The sequence below is a fragment of the Cydia pomonella genome, chromosome 17, assembly GCF_033807575.1.
Source record: "Cydia pomonella isolate Wapato2018A chromosome 17, ilCydPomo1, whole genome shotgun sequence".
Lineage (NCBI taxonomy): Eukaryota > Metazoa > Arthropoda > Insecta > Lepidoptera > Tortricidae > Cydia > Cydia pomonella.
The window spans coordinates 891,246-913,454 of record NC_084719.1 but is presented as its reverse complement, the minus strand read 5'-3'; the positions used below and the strand labels follow the sequence as shown (position 1 = coordinate 913,454).

General features: G+C 36.2%; 2 long non-coding RNA genes across 2 annotated transcripts; one reads left to right on the top strand and one right to left on the bottom strand.

Moving 5' to 3' along the window:
- Positions 1–10,846: 10,846 nt before the first annotated feature.
- Positions 10,847–12,455, top strand: LOC133527234 (uncharacterized). The gene is made up of 3 exons (XR_009800842.1): positions 10,847–11,098; positions 11,211–11,343; positions 11,440–12,455. It is a non-coding gene; the product is annotated as an uncharacterized LOC133527234 (long non-coding RNA).
- Positions 12,452–13,533, bottom strand: LOC133527235 (uncharacterized). Its single transcript, XR_009800843.1, has 2 exons — positions 13,264–13,533; positions 12,452–12,692 (listed from the first exon to the last, which is right to left on the bottom strand). It is a non-coding gene; the product is annotated as an uncharacterized LOC133527235 (long non-coding RNA).
- Between the last annotated feature and the right edge of the window lie 8,676 nt (positions 13,534–22,209).

Genomic DNA, 22,209 nt, shown 5'->3' with positions numbered 1-22,209 from the left:
GGACCGAGTTTACTTGACAGTTTTTTGTAAATAAAGTCAATCGATCTTGATTTTCCTGAGGATCAAATGTCTATAGGTATAAGACTCATGGCATGTAAGCAACACAAAGGTCAGAAATGAGAGTTAAAGTCTGACGCTCGCACTCGACGATTGAAACGCCTCTAACAAAATGATAATGTAATGTGACGTCTCATTACATTAGTCTGTCCTAAATGAATGGAAAATCAAGTAAATTGCTAATTTTGACCTTGAAATATTGCGTTTATGTATATAGTTGCAGTACAATTAATTTCTTAATAAAATGTAAGGAATCGAATGGTACAATTTTCTAGCTAGCGGGGTCTCAACTACTACCCGTACGAATTAACCGTGCACTCCGCTGGAATGCGACCCCTCTCCCGCTGCCCCGCGCGGCGCTCCGCATTCGCCGCAAGCGCTCAGTAGTGATAGCATCTTTGTTGCCGTTGAGCGTCTCGTTTTAATCGTCTAAATACGGTTTAAATCTCCTGTTGTTATTACTAGCTACTACTTAGCACGAGGTACACAGTTAATTCGTACGGGTAGTATGTGATTATTGCGTCTATTTGAGTTATGTTTTTAAACAACGTGAGAAAAATCCCGTCATCTATATCAAGCTACAATCAGGCTCTGATAAAGGCCTATCTGAAGCCTAGACCTACTTGGAGAATAAAAAGTAATAGAGGGCGTTCTGGCCGAAATAGACGCATTAACCCCATAGTTGCATTATTCCGGTTGACCATATAGGTTTTTAAAGATTCGGAAATGCGCATGTGACTACGCTGTAGTTGTAATTTACCCGTTTTCCATTGTATCATATTGATATCATAGCCATAATATAAAAAAAAAATACGTCCTTACTGAGCGTGAAGGACGAATTTTATAACACAATCTCACACATTTATTCTAAAAATCTAACAACAGTTTCTATTGCTACTTATGTGTACACATAAATCTTCGATGAAATAAGTTCTTTTCACGGTTACTGATTTATCACCGATGAAAGAAGTTTACGCCCTCGTAAAATAAAAGGTAAAATAAACCCTCTGATTAATGGGATGAATATAAAGGCCATTTCATTAACATATAAATAGTTACATATACTGTATAATAAGCTTTTAATAGAATAAAGTAAAAAGAAAATCGCTCTATGTAATATTTTAATTTTATTACAATATATGATAATTAGGTTTGGTTTAATGTGTCTACAAATTAAAGACGCATTTTCAAAGATTGTAAATATTTTGTGAGTTGTAGAAAGTACAGATCAGAGAAATTCCATACACTACTTAAATATTTCATAACTTACAGGGTTACAGGAGAGCAAAAAAGATTAAAAAATAGCGACGCTTTTGCCCCGACTGACCTCAATTGGAAATGATTTTCATAAATACTGTAAACAGATTTCCTCTTAATTTCCTTATTATTTCCAGTTCCACTTGACTGGAGGTTTATTATACTGATTGGAATAACAGGTTATGATTTTGATCTGGATTTGTTATGTTATATGATCTCATGGATTTATTATTACTATAGAGAAGCCATACGAAACTAAGATATTGTAGCAAACGCAACCTATGCCACGCGACCGAAACGTCGTAAGCGCTGTAAAATTCATGGCGCTTATGCGTTTAAGTCGCGAGATTCACGCTCCGCTTCTATAGTTTGTTGTCAAAACAACAACTCATGGCGCAAAATACTGGTTCTCTGTGCCGGTTCTATATGTATGTATAATAGTTCAATGTATGCTCATTAACATTTCTTCAAAACCAAAAAGTCACTTTTGACACTGACAGATTATAATATCCATAATAAATCCTTCATGTTGTAGTCGCTGAGGTCCCAGCAAAATATCAAATAGAGATGAACGGGTGATGTCACCGTCAATATCCTTGAGTGCAGTATGTTCGTGTTCTTCTTCTCACACTGAACGTAAACATGAGTGAGACGGAATTCGTGCCCGGGAGCGAGGATATCATGTTTTTAAATTTGAATATTTTGTATTGTAGCCATTGATATACTAGAGTCGGCATCTCCAACAAAATGATTCCACACCTCATTGAAATGCCGGCACTTCATTGCGTTTAGTACGTCTCTGACTACTGGCGAGATGACACACATGTAACGAAAAAAAAAATTGAAAATGCCTTTATGCGTTATGAAAATGTAATTTAATAATATTTAGCAACATAATATAAGCAATATAATAACAATCCACTGCGAAAAATGTTTTGTTTTAAGCTTATTTAGATTATTTTGAAACGTCACTTTAAACACTCGCGGTGGTACGCCATTTTCTTTGGCGCATAGATTACATTTTGCAGATGTAACAGGAGGTACTAATGATAATCTACCATATTGTTTATATAATATATACACAAAAATGATAAAATAGTTGTTGTCTTGTAACTTTTTGAAGTGTTTTTATTATATTTAAAGAATACATTATGTTATAAGCCCCATTTGATCAAAATTGCTACGAGTACGAGTCAAACACAAAAGGTTAAAATAGTCTTTTAATATTTTAAGTTCTAGTATTTTAATATCGGCAGTGTCATAAAAGAAACAAAAATCATTACACGTTAGCCCTTTACGACCGGTTCGATATAATTCTGCAAATTACTTTTAAAAAATCCTGCCCGCAAGTAAATTGTCTTTTCGAGCTCAGACCTATTCCGATCGAATCTGCAGACATTAGCGACACGTTTCAGTACTAAATACCGCAGGTCAGTAGGATCAGTCCGTCGCGAGACTGCTTTGAAGATGGTGGCATTTTTTGATGGGAGCAGTGGCACACGTAAGTTCTTAATTTTGTATAATTTTGGTATCAAACTTGTTATTTAATACTTAATTATTACAGTAAAAGAGTTATGTGTGTTTATTTATCACAAATTAGAGTAACAATAAGTTATTAAGGGGAAACTACATGCTCGTAAAAAAGAAGTGCACGAATTTGTGGGTTCGGCCGTAGCCCGTAAATCGATGGTCATAACTATTTGCAAGTTTTTGTCTATCCGGCTTCTGCGCAGAAAATCAAATCAAAAGAAATAGTCATATGTTTGAAAGTTTTATAATACTTTTCGTTTTGTAATGTTAGATTTGTGTTTTTTTTAAGCGTCCATTAAGAGGCAAAAAATTCCTTGAAATTTTGTGCAATAATGATACGAGTAATGAGTATATCACATGTTGAGGAATTATACGATGACCTCGAAGAATTCCCTTATTCGCTTTTTGAATGAATTGAAAACGAAATCAAAGAATCAACGACGAATACGATGAGATGTACCTAAAGATCTGCTGATGGTGACAGACCCAGTGTCACTAGTTCGGAGGAAAGACAACAAATATGTTTTCCTACTGTCTAACTGCTCGGGAACGATCAGCATTAAGGTTGTCAAGAGATGAGAGATAAAGATTCGGTCATACGTGTATGTTACAGCTTCAGAAAAAGTTATGAACTAATAAACCCATGGGAGACCTTTTTTTAAACAAGGAGATGGACACTGAAACTAAATTCTTTCTTTCTTTTTACATGTGAATGAATCAGTATTCATTTTATGGATATTCGCTTGATTGTGATGCCATAGGCCGTCCTAGGTGCGAAATACTGGATTTACTCGATTTTCGCTTCATAATCTTAGAAATGTTGGTTAAACCACCAAGAAAACGACGTAGTGAAGCATATCTGAGGCGTCTGAGTGATGTTTCAGATGATGCTTCAATTTGACGATACCAAATCTCCAAGAGCCCGCCAATTTCAGACTGCTTCAGACTGCTTCAGCAGGGCTATTACTCGTTGTATTAAATGCAACGTGTTCGTTACACGTCAAAATATTTTTTTCAAGCTTTTCCTTTAGATGTAGTTGAATTGAGAGTACTTTACAATTGTTGATTATTGTTTTTAATCATTCTTTAATCGTTAAGATGTTGATTCTTAAAGAAAATTGTGATAATTATGCTAAATTGAATACTGATTACTTCATATGCTATGTATGTGCAGCATACACATGCATTGTTCTGTAAAATGTTGCGTTTTAGTCATATTATTTTACAAAACTCAATGAATTTGCACGTTTGTGCATTTCCAGATAGTTCCTGAACGTCACTTTCGTGCACGCGATTTTTTTTATGATAAAGGACACTAGGATTTTTTAAAACATTTTATACGCGTATTTTATAACAATTAAAAACGGTTCACATGCATTTTTTATGAATCTTTGCAAAATATTTTTCCCGGCCGTAAAGGGTTAATGGAAATAAATAAAATTTATCTAGATTCTTTACAGTACGTATTTAGGCAGAAAATGAAAAGTTGTCATAACAGTTTCGCTTCTGACTAGCTATTATTCTTAAGCTTAGTGACAGACGTCAAACGCCGAAAATGGCGGACACAATTTATTTTCGATTGCGTGTCTAGTACGTACTACATTTTATATCAATGATTGTTGCATAATTTAGACCTATATTCATTTTTTTTTCTATCGAGAGAAATTCAAAAACTTAGGATTAGAATCAATACAAGCCCTTGAGAAATGCCTGAAAATTACTAATAAAATTTATCGCAGCCGTATTGTGATCCTAAAAATAACTACGACATTTTTTTAACCATTTCATTTCAAACAAAACTTTTGACCATAATATATCTCCGTTTACAGGGAAATGGCCGACTGGCCGTACAGATCATTATTCTTTAGTTTTCCCTCAATAAATACAACAAGTTCATATTTTTATGCGTGATGCGAACTTTAAAGGGTCTTGACTAGAATACGGCCTAAAATATCGGGCATGGGTTATCCTCTGAATTATTCAGTAAACGTTCTGACAGCGGCAAGTCACATGAGGCGAACGGTTTGAAGAAGGTATTTTGATGACCGGTTGGCGTAAAATAATCTGTCATGTCATAAAGTCGAATCGTTTTATATTGGGATCTTCTTCCTTTAGCTTTTTTCTTAAAACTTTACCAAAAGTGAGTCATTGGTCCGTTGACGTCGTACGCTGTACGCTGTATGTTACGACATCTAGGTACTATTCATATAGGGGGCGTCCTCTTCTTCTTCTTTTCCTTTTCCCACTTTAAGTGGGGTCGGCTCTCCTAATTAATTTACGCCAGGCACTTCTGTCCTGGATTGTCTTTATGTCTAGCTTGGCATGCTTTATTGTTTGGGTCATATTTGTCCACCAGGTGCCGGGCGGGCGCCCTCTACCGCGTTTTATTTCAGGAAATTCCAGCGCCTTACGAACCACATTGTCATCTTCTCTTCGCATAACGTGTCCGTACCATTCGCCGACTTTCTGTTATTTTTTCAGGTATTGGGGCTACCTTGAAACTACCTCTTACATGTTCGTTTCTAATTTTATCTAGTCTAGTAACACCCCCCGACCATCTCAACATTTTCATTTCATTTACATGAATTTTCTGTTCATGACTTTGTTTGACAGCCCAACATTCAGCGCCGTACAGTAAAGCAGGTCTTATTGCAGTCTTCTGTCTATTAATACACAGAATCAGAAAACAGCAGCCAAATAACACTAGACCCTATTCATAGTGTTGTGTTCCTGTCGGTGAGTAAGGTTGCTAGAGCTCAACGAGGGGGGCGGGTTTAGGGTCGGCAACACGCATGTAACTCCTCTGGAGTTGCAGGCTTACATAGGCTACGGAGACTGCTTACCATCAGGCGGGCCGTATGCTTGTTTGCCACCGACGTAGTATAAAAAAATAGGGGGCGTAAGGCCAAGAAATTAGAAGGGAACAAAATATGATGCACCGCGTGAATAAAACTTGCGACGATAGAGTACCCTAAAAAATTGGCCTCATCCAGCATCTGCCATTTTACCTTCCAATAAAGAGGAAATATAAGTATGAATTTGTAGGTCCGTTGTTGCTTTTTCACGACAGTCGTATGTTGTCTCTATCATAATATTTCATTTAACCCTTTAAAAGACCAAATTTTAAGTAATTTACAATTCTAGTCCCAGTTCAAAGTCTGCTTCATTCTGAATAAGAAAAGCGGCCAAGTGCGAGTCGGACTCACCCATGAAGGGTTCCGTACCATTTATGACGTTTTAAAAAACTACTTACTAGATCTCGTTCAAACCAATTTTCGGTGGAAGTTTGCGTGGTAATGTACATCATATATTTTTTTTTAGTTTTATCATTCTGTTATTTTAGAAGTTACAGTTCAGGGGGAATACACATTTTACCACTTTGGAAGTGTCTCTCGCGCAAACTATTCAGTTTAGAAAAAAATGTTTTTTTTTTTTTCTATTTTTGTGTCAATATCTTAATGCGGTTCACAGAATACATCTACTTACCAGCAAGTGTCAACAGTATAGTTCTTATAGTTTCGGAGAAAAGTGGCTGTGACACACGGACGGACAGACAGACAGACATGACGAATCCATAAGGGTTCCGTTTTTTGCCATTTGGCTACGGAACCCTAAAAATTACAAAAATATGATGACCATGAAAAAGTTACTGGTATTTTTGCCTTCCAATATCTTATAGGGTTACCATGGTTGACGTAAAAGAGCTTTTTCTTAAAAAAATATTGCAGACCTGATTCTCGCAGATCTTGGTGTTTTTGGGTTCTTTCAACTCAGAATCACTAGCAAACTAGCATATTCAATCTTGGTGATAAAAAAATGACCCAAAAATGCTTTGTACACTATATCGTGACGTAATGGAACGGACATTTTGGGACATTTATTTTAATGGTAGGTTGGAGAATGCTAATGATTCTGAGTAGAATGAACGCAAAAAGTCCAGATTTGTAAGAATAAAGTTTTCAATATTTCAAAACGGAATATCACAAAGTTATTCCGCTATCTCTTATCTTCTAGCCACCGATTTGATGGCTCGTCAAACCGACCCTTTTTATGCGTGGATCTAAGAACCTAGTCTGCTGCCGACCATTATTTCCTCGTTTGATCGCATCCTCGTATTCAAAGGTTTACATTAGGTTCTCAGGATTATTTATTGGTATTATATTTACAGTCCAATTCCAACAGCATAATGTGATTCTGATCTAACATGGAACTCAAATTCCAATCTTCTTCTTCTTCTTCCTCGCGTTGTCCCGGCATTTTGCCACGGCTCATGGGAGCCTGGGGTCCGCTTGACAACTAATCCCAAAATTTGGCGTAGGCACTAGTTTTTACGAAAGCGACTGCCATCTGACCTTCCAACCCAGAGGGTAAACTAGGCTTTGTTGGCATTAGTCCGGTTTCCTCACGATGTTTTCCTTCACCGAGAAGCGACTGGCAAATATCAAATGATATTTCGTACATAAGTTCCGAAAAACTCATTGGTACGAGCCGGGGTTCGAACCCGCGACCTCCGGATTGCAAGTCGCACGCTCTTACCGCTAGGCCACCAGCGCTTTTTTTTTTCCAATATAAAATGGATAAAAGCTTTTGATAACAGCAGTAGCTGCGATTCGGGCAATCAATGTCACTTTAATGTTAGATAGTATTGGATATCAGCCTGATATCTAACAGATATTTGACAAGAGGACCTGCTGAATTGCGCATTATCTCAATCAATCAATCTTTGGGTATTATGGCTCCATCGATATTGTCGATAATTCCGCTAACGCAACGTCAAGGTTTAGGAACATCTTTATGAAGACGAATGGCCGATAAATATCCACGATGCAGTTCACTCGGATAAAAATGGATCCGCATTATCTCAATATTCAACAGAAAATGTCACTTTTGACACTGACAGATCAGTATCATATCATATTGGAAACCGTTCGAATAACTAAAACTTATTTGGCATGTTAGCTTTAGGGCAATTGTACTTCAGTAGGGCTAAGATGGTCGATCTTTTATCATCCGTCACCATGCCTGTCACGTTCTAACAAATATGTACGTGCGAAAGTGACGCATGACATGATAAGTTATAAAAATGAAACCATGACACCGCCGCAGAATTTATTGAATGAACAAGGTTACTTAAATATTTGGGTCGACTTTTATTTTTTTGGAACGTTACAATAAAATTTGGTGTATATATTCTATACAATATAAGCGCAATTTTACTGTATGTTCTACAAAATCTTCCTCAGAGTTACCAAAACATTTCAGATTTTTGTAATCCAATGGAAATTTACATACATTTTTGTTCCGAATTGGGATTTCGTACTTATTTCGCCTATAATGAGCCCGATCCAAAATATTATTAGCTCTTTAGGGCTTTAAGATGCCGTGAGTTCAAGGAAGCGGAGTTTAAAAAAAATCCTATTGCCTTTTTAGATAATCCGTTACGGATAAAAAATATGGTACCATTCGATTCGTTACATTTTATTAAAAATAAACGCAATATTTCACCTACAAAAATAAGTGGCGGCGCGCGCGCTGCGCACGGTGGTGCGCGGTCACGCCGGCGAGTGCGCCGCCGTGCGCTACGGCGTGCCCACTGGCTCGGTCTATGGTCCTGTCGGCTACATCATGCACGTAAATAGTCTATGTAATGTGGTACGCGATTGTAAGATTTATATGTATGCAGACGATACGTGCATGCTGTACGCAGACAAAGACATAGCGGTTGCAATGGAAAAAGTTCAAAATGACCTGGACAACGTAATCAAATGGGCACACGATAATGGCATTATCATAAACCTCAATAAGACAAAATGTATGCATATACGCTCACCATATAATAAACCCCTGCAGGCGAATTTAAGTATAGTTGGGCATGACTACGACTGCTTGCACAAGGGGGGGCGAGACTGCAGATGTAGTGAAATCGTCTTCGTGAATAGCTTTAAGTACCTCGGGGTAACAGTCGACTGCGACATGTCATGGGCGGCACATGTTAATAACGTATGTGATAAACTCAAATCTGTGCTCGGAAAATTTTATCACTTGCGAAGTGTAGTAAACAGAGCCACACTATACATGTTGTATCACGCACTTGTAGACTCGATTATATCCTACGGTCTAAGTAGCTACGGCCGCACTTTTCCCTCATACCTAGATCGAATAAAAGCAATACAAATTAGGTTTTTAAAATATTTAGTAGATAAAAAAACAAAACAGGCCAATAGAAGTAACTATGACAAACTTTTTCCGATTTGCAACATATTACCAGTGCATGAAAAACGGTCCTTGCTTATAGCTCTGGAACAGTATCAGCGTAATGATTATAAAAAACCGATAGACCATAAAATACAAACAAGAAGCGTCACCAAGGAAATAAACCTACGTAGGTTGTTTATACCGAAAGTCTGTAACTACTATGGAAAACGTACTCGAAAATATTTAGTGCCCATGATTTTAAATAAATTACCAGAGCAGTTAAGATCCTGTCAAAACGTATCAAAGGTTGTGTATAAAAAAACGATTAAAAAAAGCATTAATGCTTGGACTGGAACGGGTCACATGATTAATAGGCCAACCGATTGCTTTATGTATTTATGTAAAAGGAAGTTAATACCTTGCACGTGTTACCGTAAAATGTATAATTATGTATAGGTAGTATAGCGCTAATATTAATACACTCGGGGGCAGTGGGATGCTGCACCCTGATAGCTTCATTATCCCACACACTTTGTTTAGCTTCACTCCGTGTGTTTGTTGTTTTCCAGTATCTGGTTGAAATAAAATGGAGCACCTATACCTACTGTTCCCATGACAATGCAGTAACAGACTGACTAAATAGGTAAACAAACCTAGTTAGATAGTCTGTTATTGCTACTAATGTTTATGTTAGCTTAATGTTTATCTAGTCTGCCTGTCTAAAGCTATTACAATTGTTTGTAAGAAATCGCACTCGCACTATAAATATAGCTATAAATCAAGTAAGCAATAACTTACTTAACAATGTTGGAGGGTAGAATAAGTTTTCTGCCAACAAACTGCTATGCAGTTTGGCAGATAAGCGATCATAGCCGATGTAATTTCTCTTTTATAAATAAATTAAAAAAAAAAAAAAAAAAAAAAAAAAAAAGTGACGTTACATCGTGACGTCACGATCAGTCAGTAGTGCGATTGTCAGACTGACTTTTGTATTGCTTTAACGTAATGGGTCCCATACAGACATTTGATCCTCAAAGCAAATCTGATCGACTGATACCATCATTAAAAAAACAACTAGCATATTCATGACAAAAGCTAGAAATATGAAAACTGCTCCTAAATCATAATAATGCGCAATTTTATTTTTAAGGGAACTCAGCGATTACTTTATCTTATACCTTTAAGCGAGCAATTCTTGTATATATATATAAATATATATATTTCTGTGATCTCGGAAACGGCTCTAACGATTTCGCTGAAATTTGGTATATGGGGGTTTTTGGGGGTATACAATCTATCTAGATTAGTCTTATGTTTGGGAAAACGCGTGTTTTCCTGTTTTCATGCGTTTTTCTTTCGACGCAGAATATGGTCGCTAATTTCGTGTTACCGGCCACTGTCCGTCTGGTCCAGCGGGTTAAGTAAGACGCGGACTGCTAAACGAGTGTTACGGGTTCGAATCTCGCCCGGTGATTAACTTTTGTTTTTTTTTTATTTGTTCAAGTTTATACCTATATAATTTTTATTGTTTTAGACAAGTTTAATTTAGTAAAAAAATGTAGTTAAGATTATTACCTATAGACCACCATATTACAATAAATAGTTATAACCCATCCCAGGGTCGCCCAGGTACTCTTTTTTTAAACTTACAACAAATTAAATGTTTAAAACATTACGGTCCCGAGCACGCACATCCGTCTCGTTCACGCTTGCGCTCAGTGAGAGTGAGAGAAAAACACAAACCGACTGGGACTTGAAATGTATTTAAAGATAATATTGAATGGACAAGGTTGCTTAGATATAGTTGGTCAAGCAAATCTTGTCAGTAGAAAAACGCGGCAAATTTGAAAAATCGCGGGCTAGCAACACTGTGTTCGAATAATTCCAAAATCGCGTGTAATCTGTGTTTTATCTGTAGAATGTGGATCGTCCATCTTGTTTGTTTACATTCCGAATCGGTGCTAATTCAAGAGAAATTTCTGCTCCCAGCATTAAAATAAATATCAATATATTAAATAATATTGTGCATGACCATAAGCAAAGTCAAGATGCCTACAATGTAAGTAAAATCATGCTCGTTGATCTTAACCATTAGAAAATTTTGAGGTTATGATAATTACTTCAAGATCCCGGAGAATTTTTAAGATAATATGCAGTTTTTTCTGTTTCAGGGTTAAAAGGCTTAAATAAAGATAAAACGTATGCCTAAATATATCCAATAAGACCACGAATTGTGCCCTCGAAACCGCAACTGATTCGATTGTTCCCAATATCAACAGACGAAGTCCTCAAATATTTTCAAAGGTAACTTTTTTAAACAATCTTAAGACGTTTAAGAACCTTGATTATACCTACTTTCTTTCGCAACATCAACCTAATACTTCCATATGTTTGTTGCAGGATTAAAACTCGCCCAATATAAGGCGTTCGTAAAAGTTTCTCTTCATACAAAACTTACCTACGGCGGTTTACGTACATACGTGTACAACGCAAACAAGACGAAAAATAAACTTGTTAATTAAAAAAACTAAAAAAATTGGGACAATAGTTTAGATTATTATTGTAAAAGTTGTCCGTTTGTTAATCATCACGAAAATATATTATTTAGGCTGATTTGTTTCATGCACTCAGCTATTGCACATGTATACCTATGGAAAATCCTAGTTTATACTTTCTGAAGTCGGTATGTACCTATTTAAAAGAAGTTTTAAGTCGCTTTACCTGTTTGTTCAATAAATTAAAATAATTTATTCAGTGTGCATAATTTTAGAAAAATATTTTAACATTTAAATCATACCTTCTTTTATCCAGAAACAATATAACTCCATATTACTCACATGAGTGGAAGTTGTTAAGTTTCCATTGTCAAGGTATCTTTGATTAATATTTTGAGTACCTGAAATTGTGTCAGTTCCTGACAAGTCTTGAATAGACTAATGTGAAAGTTAATAAAATTTCTTAACAGCATTCTCCTGATATCTAAATGACTTTTTTAAATATCTACATATAAAATATGATCTAGCCAATACATATACCTGTATAAAAACAGTAGTGTGAGCAAAACCTTACCAAGCTAGCATGTAAGAGTGGTCTCAGAGATATTGGAATATCTCTGTACTATAAATTAGGCAAATTGCTTTAGACTAAGTTTTATGTGTAACTACTACTATAAGAATACATTTTGAAACTTGGAATGAAAACTTTAAACTTGAAATTACAAATTTTCAAACAGATCTGTTTTATGCTTAAGATGCAATAAGTGACTAGGTACAAAGTATTCTGATGCTTGGTTGGAGTGGACCAGTAACATTGGTAACTTAATGATATTTTTTCAATGAATGGCCTGAATTAAGTGTAAGTAAGCTAAAGTGACCCGTATCTTAATTGCCTTGAAATTAAATGAACACCAAAATATCTGCAGTTGTGTTTTATTTATTTTTAATCTGTATATTTATATAAATATATTGTAAAACCATTTCAAAATTACACTGGTATGTGAATGTGACATTGTTCAAGAGAAATACACTAATTCACAATTAACAAGTGGCATAATTATTTTCTTTGGGCTTCTTCAGTTTCTGAACTGATGTTAAAAACAGCTTTCTACCGTGGTGCTCATGTTCTCTTTGCTCCCTATTTGTCTTCTAAGTTTGCTAAAACAGAATAAAACCATATCAAAATGATGTAAATAGTCCAGATATTTGATATTTAATAAGCCCTGCAATTGTGACAAGAATAGTTACAGTGATACCCTACCAGGGCTACCGCTGCCAGTGATGGCTCAGGGGTTACTTACCTAGGTTTTAATATTTACCTATATAAAACAATGGATTGTTTTATTCTAGTGAAATTCAGTAGTATAGGTACCTACTAACAGCTCGTTTAGTAAAAAGTACTCAAGTGCAAATGCCTTAACCTTTACATTTATTTAGCTATGACATCTTCATGTTTAAGTTGAATATATAATTATGTAGCAGATCTGCTCCTAAGCATACCAAAGGTTAAGAATGCGAGCGCTCGCCTTTTGCGTCCACCTTTTACTAAGCATACAAACCTTTATTTTAATTCAATCTATTGATATATTTTTCGATTGTACCTACCTAAATATGTCTAATTAGCTTTCGAAGGTTGCATAAAGGAGCATTTGTATTGCATTTTATCGTGATATATCTTTAATATTGAATTCCAACCGAGAAATCTGATAATATATTAAAATCCAGCTACCTGCGGAAGCAATGACTTGATTCAAACATTATTTTCTCCAGCATAGTCCGTTTGCAAATAGGTATTTTTTGATCTCGTTTATCATATTGATTGACATCGTTTTTAATCCAGTTTAAATTGTCCCTCTCATAATATAACAATTTCCAAATGCTTCAATAAACCGCGAGCGGCAATTTTAGTTGACGTACGAAGAGCGCGCTCAGCGGAAAAAAATATGTTTCGGTTCGATGTACATTGCTGCTTTTCTTAGCGCAATACTTCTCTGTGAGTGTTGCCATACTTCAGTTTGCTTTACATTGCTACTGACAGACTTTGCTTGACAGACATAACTACAAGCTTTAATTGAATTTGAATTAAGAACACGAGTGACGTACTCGTATTTTGTCAAAGGTCTATTATGAGTAAATAATATTATTTACAGAAATAATGTTTGACCTTCGTTAAAAAGGGTCTGTTTAATTGACGGTGTAATCATATTTCATAAGGCCGTACCTTTCATCCGTAGTAGATGCTAATAAACTATTATGTTCATCTCAAAGGACCTCAACGATTTACTGGGTACCCATAAAGTCTACACTGGTACTCATGGATAATATCTACGTTGCTTATGAATTATATTTAGCTTACGCAAAGGCATTTCAGCCCGATAATTCTTTATAAAGAGTCGAATTATGACTGTAATTTGATTATTTATATTGAATAGCCTGTTAGAAATCGACAGAAGTAAAATAGTATTTTATGCAACAGTTGTATAAGAAGGGTCAAAAAAGGCGAGTGGCGTGAGTTACAATGTGAGCCGGAGCCGAAGGCGTAGGCGAACATTGTAAAGGAATACGCCACGAGAATTTTTTGACCTACTTATACAACGTTGCATACAATATTTTTCCTACGAGTCAACAAAAATAAATCTTAATTTAGGTAAACAAATTACAGCAAAAGTATATAGCCAAGACGCGCGAGCATACCTTGTTACGCGTCCGGCCCGCCCCGGGCCGCGGCCGGCCGGTCGGCGACACCTCCTCGTAACTCATGAGGCCCTGGTACTTGCTACTTGCTAAATTAATTTTTTGGACAGTTTTTTCTCAATTTTGGCCACCGTAGCCTACGGAGACTAACAAGCAACGCTAAGCGGTCTTCGTAGTCTATGGGTGTTGCTATATTACGGGTGTCACATGCGTGTTTCTGACTTATGAAGTAATTATTTTTACTATGCAACCAAATGAATATTTTGTAAGTTGGCATCAATGCACTTAGTTTAAAACTGTATTCGTTTTGGTTTTGTTAGGTTGGTAGCCATTAATCGCAGTAACATTATAGCTTATGTTGACTTATGTTGACTCGGAGGACAAACAAGTTTACTGCGGTGTTCCACAAGGATCGGTATTAGGCCCGTTGCTGTTTATTATTTTTATTAATGATCTTCCATATAATATATCGTTTGGCAAAGCATACCTCTATGCAGACGATACCAGTATAATAATTCAAAATAATGACATTGCCTCACTCGAAGCTGATACAACTCTCACTTGGACACAATTGTTACACTGGTTTCAAAGTAATGGTCTCAAAATGAATTTAGATAAAACTAACTACATGACTTTTTGCAGACATACAAACAGCATTTCCTATGAGCTTCCATTACCTATTTCAAGAGTGGAAAACACAAAATTTCTCGGTATTGAATTAGACAATCAATTGCGCTGGTCAAACCAAATAGATGTGCTAAGAAAAAAACTAGCTAGTGCTGGTTATGCGTTAAGAAACCTATCCAAGATTTTGAATCCAACAGACCTGAGGGCTGTTTATTTTGCACATTTTGAGAGCATTCTAAGATATGGTCTGGAGGTATGGGGTAACAGTGTTCTAATAAATACCATCTTAATATTACAAAAGAAAGCTGTAAGATGTATTGATAAAGCTAAGCCCCTGGAACACTGTCGCCCACTTTTTGTTAAACATAAGATAATGACCGTCATTTCATTATACATCTTCTCAATTAGCATATTTATTTACAAAAACAAATCTAATTACCAGTGTAAATCCAATAACAGATTGCATGCCTTAAGAAATAACAATGATATTATTTTACCAAAATCAAATAATTATATTCATTTTAAAAGAAGTATTGAGTACAATGGAATCAAAATTTTTAATTTTTTAAGTAATGACATAAAAGAGTGCACTAATTTAAATGAATTCACAAAAAGGCTAAAATGTTATTTAATAAACAGACCTTATTACTCCTTGCAGGAATATTTCCAGAAACTGTATGAATAGTAATAATATTTTATTTAAATTTGTATAATACTCGTAATAATTTTCTTAGCTTCAGAATTACCGAACTATTAGCTATAGAAATTTAATGTCATCGTAAACTTAGGCTAAATGTATTACCTAGTGTAAGTTTTGCATGCCAAGTGTGGCAGAACATGCATTCATGTAACCTATCTACTGACATGACAAATTGTAATATCTGTGTAATGTTCTAGCAAAATAAATGATTCTGATTCTGATTCTTATAAAAGCACAAGAGCTTTTATGAGGAATAGACAATATAGACTTTTCTTGAAATCTTTTATGTATGTTCTTATATTCGTGTTAATGAATGCATAAATCACAGATAACAGTAGAGGAGTAGGAAAATGATTTTAAAACACGGGAGGACATTCATACTTATAACACGCGTAATAAGAATAAACTATGCGTTCCTTCGACGAAGCTAGTCAAAACATTTATGCAAGGTATTTCCCTAAAAGTTACCCTTTACAATTTATTGTCTTTACACATAACGAATTTAACATGTATACAATTTAAAAGTAAACTTAAACGTTTCTTCCAATGTAATCCATTTTACTCAATGAATTTACAGATAAAATGAAAAATTATGATTTTGTTATATAAAATAATTCTAAGCATAGCTGCTTTTATATTATATTATATTGATGTATTTGATCATTTACCATGTTAATAATATATTTTGATATATATAATTTTGTCTACCTTTATACCTATTAAGACATTGCATGATTAGTTTTAGCAATGACCTGTATTTTGACATGCTAGATGTAACGTTCTGTTGTTACTTGGCCAAATAAAGAAACTTGAACTTGAACTTGAACATTTTGAGGCCTACTTACAGAATAAATCTTTTAATTTTGCAAAATGTAAGCTTTGAAGTCACCCTTTGCTCTAAAACCTTAATTTCTAGAAGCCATTGTTACGAAGTCCATTGTTTTTACCTCGCCGTGTTTGACCGTAAATTATCGCGGCCGAGGATTGTGACACTGACTCAAAACACTCGCAGTTTTTTGTAACGTCGTCCATTAAGGGTAGCATAGGGGAAAAAATCAGTAGGACGATTTATGTGTGTAATTCACCTGCATTGACAGTACACATTTATAACGCGTTCGTGATATTTTATATGGATTTTCCGGTTGCAATCCAAAATGGCGATGTTGTCTCGAGAATATATTTTTGTTTTTTGCTCGTTAATATTGATAGTTTATGATGCAGGGAACTAACGTGGAAGTATTTAGCTAATGAAGAATGAGTCATGAAACATATTTTCTTTATGATTTAGTCAACACCCGGCCATCCACCGTGGCTATTTGTAAAGTCAGCAATATCAGTTTACTAAAAACAATTACCAAACAACGTCATGCTCTTCGAGCACACTTTTCACATTGGTGAAATCATCATAAATTTGATGGAAACCATAGTTTCTAAAAGAAGAATATGGAAGGATGTGTAGCGGAGTGACGTTTGTGAACGCACTCCTTAAAATATGTTATCTATGACTGTCACTTTGACAGCTCTCTCTAACTCACCCCTTGCTTATATGGACGGATATGCTGTATATCAATTTAACTATAATTAATATTAAGAAGTCACTTACAACTAAAATAAATACAACAAGAAGTGTATCAAGTGTTTTATTGAAGATACTACAGGATGTCCTTACGAAATGCCTTTTTTATACTTCTGAAAATACTGAGAAAGCTGAATTTAGCAATAAAAAATATCATGTGCCGTGTCAACCGGAGACCAAAGCCTCAGAAGAACTTCGAACAACGCTTCTAAGAGACGATATGTCAGTGTCAAAAGTGACATTTCTTCAAACAAAAACGTCACGATTGACACTAACAGATCGGTATATGATCTCTTAGAAGCATTCTTCGAATCGGTCCGTTAGAAGCGACATCATTTTGATTCCACTGTACGTCCTAGTGTATAACTGGAGTATAATTTATGCAGTCCATTAGCGAAGCGAGTCGCCTCATTGTCTCACGTATTGTCGCTGCAATCTTTATGTTGATGGGAGGTAGGCTGGTTTAAAACACCTATTCAACGTAAAAAAGAGGTCATCGTTACCTTAGATAAAGGTAGCCCTTTACGTTTTTCAATTTATATGTACCCTGACTAGATTTTATTTGACCTTCGCCATGGTGCGGATTTTCATCGGAACTTATTTATTTGTATTTATAGGTACACTGTTAAAAATTACGTGTGATACTTCTATAATTTATATGGCATGTGTCTTATTTTATTGATAAACATATGAAATTACTTTTGTCCTTTGCGGCAAATTTAAAGCAACTTAGAAAAACACAAGTCATGTTAAAAAGGACGAAGGAGAGGTTAATGTTAATAAGAAAGGAAGGAAAGCAAAAGGAAGAATAGTACATTTCTTATGGTAAAATGAAATTCACGAATAAACAAATATTTATTGGATAATAATGTGTGCTTGACATATTCATAATGCGATAAACAACCGCCGCCATTTACGACAACATTAGCTTCTTTCTTCTTCCTCGCGTTGTCCCGGCATTTTGCCACGGCTCATGGGAGCCTGGGGTCCGCTTGACAACTAATCCCAAGATTTGGCATAGGCACTAGTTTTTATGAAAGCGACTGCCATCTGACCTTCCAACCCAGAGGGGTAAACTAGGCCTTGTTGGGATTAGTCCGGTTTCCCCACGATGTTTTCCTTCACCGAAAAGCGACTGGTAAATATCAAATGATATTTCGTACGTAAGTTCCGAAAAACTCATTGGTACGAGCCAGGGTTTGAACCCGCGACCTCCGGATTGCAAGTCGCACGCTCTTACCGCTAGGCCACCAGCGCTTTTTTACGACAACATTAGCTATATAACTAATATCCATTTCCCGCTTTGTTTTAGATTTTTAACGCACCCGTTCGGTAAAAGTAGGTTGCCAAACTGAGCAAAATTGAGTTAAAATGCTAAATCTTAAAAGTAAAAACTTAAGTCTAAAGGAATGCATGCCAAGACATATATGGACTTCGGTGTACAAGCGCTAAATCGAAAATACATAAACTACTTAAATTTTATGTGAATTTGAACTTCAAACCCCTGTTTCACCACGTTTACGATTGTCGTCTGACATTGACAATTCACCGTACATTGCTAGTCCTACAAGTAAACGTCTTCCGGTTCAAGTGCCATCTTGATAGTCACGCCTCGTGCTTAATTCCATTGTTTTTTGCTCATTAATACTGTTGAAAGTGTAATATGGATAGCTATATGGTGTGTATTATACAGTAAACTAATGTGGTAGTGTGCAGTGAATTTTTTTTTTATGGAGTATGGGCAGGCGTTTGACCACGATCACACCTGATGGTAAGTGATGATGCGGTCTACGGTGGAGCACGCTTACCTATGAGATACCTATTTACTCTAGCCTTGAAGAGATTCAGATTGTACTCATACGGAAACACAGATTCGGGCAGGGCATTCCACTCCTTGGCTTGGGTGAATGGAGAATTAATCTCGAAACGCCTTAACCCACCATTTTGGAGTCAACGGTCGGTAGTCCACATACTACTTGTAAAGTCCAGCTATCGCTTTACAAGAGCTGATAAAATCACTGTACACTGTCTTGTACTAATTGTACGATTTTAGTCGTATTTAAAGCTTCTAAATATTATAGTCCTCCACATCGATTTCGATGACGGCGACCTCAGCAATCAAGGTTTCTTCCTCTTATGAGCTCTTATGTGGCCGTGATACTGGCGAAATAGTCCCACTGGGTTGAAGCCATAATTTAAAAACCGGCCAAGAGCATGTCGGGCCATGCTCAGAGTAGGGTTCCGTAGTTACTTTTCCGTCACAATAAGCTAAAATGGAGCTTAAAGGATGAACTGTGGATGTACGTTTTTTTACTATGAAGGGTAAACTTTTTGTAATAACTCAAAAACAGCTAAATTAATCATGTCTGCTATAGTTTTCATTTAGGTAATGTCTTTCTTAAGCTCTACTTCCACGATTTTTTTCATATTTTTTTTTATTTTTTCTTTCGGAGCGATTATCTCCGAATATATACACATTATCAAAAAATGTTTGTTGAAGACCCCTATTCGTTTTGAAAGACCTTTCCAACGATACCCCACACTGTAGGGTTGAAGCAAAAAAAAATCACCCCCACTTTAAGTGTAGGGGAGGTACCCTCAAAAAAAAATTTAGATTTTATTATACGACTTTATCGGCTTTATTGATTTATATATCCATGCCGAATTTCAGCTTTCTAGCACTGACGACCACGGAGCAAAGCCTCGGACAGACAGACAGACAGACAGACAGACGGACATGGCGAAACTATAAGGGTTCCTAGTTGACTACGGAACCCTAAAAAGGATGATAATGATACAAGTAAACATTGATGCTTTGTACCGTTGTTACTTAAGGACCCAGAAACGTACGAAAAATTATCTGGACCGATACAGGAGTGATAGTAACAGTTTTCGTCTCCCCGTAAAGTTTTGCAGCAATCGAATTTAAACTACCGTGAGTTATACTAAAGGTACTATTTGAATTCAGACTTCACCAGAATTATATTACTGCTGCGGTATTGCGGCGCGACATTACTAATATTAATTTTGTAACTTTACTAACAGTTAGTTTATAGGATTTCGAGTTTAAGTGATATTATGGGCATTGTGAATGATCCATCCAGATCTAGAGCAGAGCCCAACTGGGGAAGTACCTCCACCTTACAGAAAACGGCAGCCAAATAACACTAGACCCTACTCATAGTGTTGTGTTCCTGCCGGTGAGTAAGATTGCCAGAGCTCAACGAGGCTACGGAGTGTTAGGGTCGGCGACGCGCATGTAACTCCTCTGGAGTTGCAGGCGTACATAAGCTACGGAGACTGCTTACCATCAGGCGGGCCGTATGCTTGTTTGCCACCGACGTAGTATAAAAAAAATACTAACAAGATATGGATTTTAAAGGAGTCTGAAATAAATAATTTTTATTACTTCCGACTGCATTGCTGCCGCCAATGTAAAAAATTCGTGCAGCAAAAACAATTTTGACATTTGCGGCAGTAATGCAGTCGGTAGTAACCTCACGCCGCAATACTGTTGCAGTATCGCTGCCGGCTTTATAAGACGTTACACACAACTTCAAGAACCTATGACTGTCTACCAAACTTCAATTACTTCACCGTACGTGAAAGTTTTCAATAAACATAAAACAGAGTTTTGGCACTCCAAATGGAAAATGCATATAACAGTAAAACGTCGTTTTTACGAGTGTATAAAGCGGCGATCTGTTTCGCCGAGGGAAATAGAAAGATATTCCACTCGATTTATTCGCCTATTGGTTGACCGCTCTTTTATGGCTTGATAAAAACTGTTACACTGATTGTGCAGTCTATGAAATATTAACACATTCACTGCCAACTTTTTCGTAGGCGATCCCAGCGTTATCCCGCTTTGTAGAGAAAAACAACTACGAACAGAGAATTTGCCAGACGATAGGTATCCCAGCACTTATGAAACTACTAGTTCTGCTCAAGACTTTGTCTGCGTAGCATGATGATGATCACTGATAAAAACTTATTCATTGTGAAGTCATGTACATTTCAATTAAGATGTTATATATATGAACAAGTCAGAACATGACACCCCGTAGGGGCATACAATATTACTTAAAGTTAATAACAGTACCTACATAATTAACTAACAAAATAATTACAAGAACATCTATCCTACATTCTTCCTCAGGTCTCAAACGATCTCTTTAACGAATTTAATTTAAATTGGCCCAGCAGCTTAAGTGAGAAGAGGTATCGGATAGACAGTTAAAACACTGCAGCTGTAATTGCAAAAACAAGAAAATAAAAATGCGGAATCCCTGTTACTATTTCTGTTTACTCAAGAAGTCTCAACATCTCCAAAAAGTCAGCAAGTATCTCATGTTACTAAACTATTATCTTGGCAAAAAACTGGTCGGACATGACAGGGCTCGAACGATATACAAACAATTACATTAGTCGCTGGAAGGTTGCCAGCGAAGCAGAGTTATTCATCTTGCCAGATTTTACTAATGGTTTACGAATATCGTTAATTATGTAAATATGATTGTTATAACAAAAACATCGGGTGATGGTGATGAGACCGTTTGTTTTAATATTATAAGATTACATCCTTTAAATTCTTTTCAAAATAAGATATCAGAAAATTACGAACACAACAGCAACAACATCTGGTAGTATAGCCGCCACCAGGCCCCTATTGGTACACATGCAAGATGCACTACGAGTCGTGACAAATTGGTATCATCCAAATGAAGATGATATTTTTTAAACCTGAATTTAATTCCTTAAGGTATCGTTGGGATTCAGACTGCACCAGCAGAGCAGCAGGGCTGAGCGCGACGTTACTTCCAACTGCATCACTGCTGAACATTTGAACGGACTGAATCCAAACGGTACCTTTAATAAATATCCATTTTTGAGTTTGTAAATATTATAGTTATTGATATCCTTTTATTGTGCAGTGCATCAGGAATGTTCTCCCAAGCGCACACGGATGATTTTCACGCGATAATGCGTAAAAAAATCACGTCGCTAATGGGTCGCGTAAGGGAAAGTCGAAATAGCATTCTGAAGGTGATTGCGGACAGATTTAACCCTTAATTTGG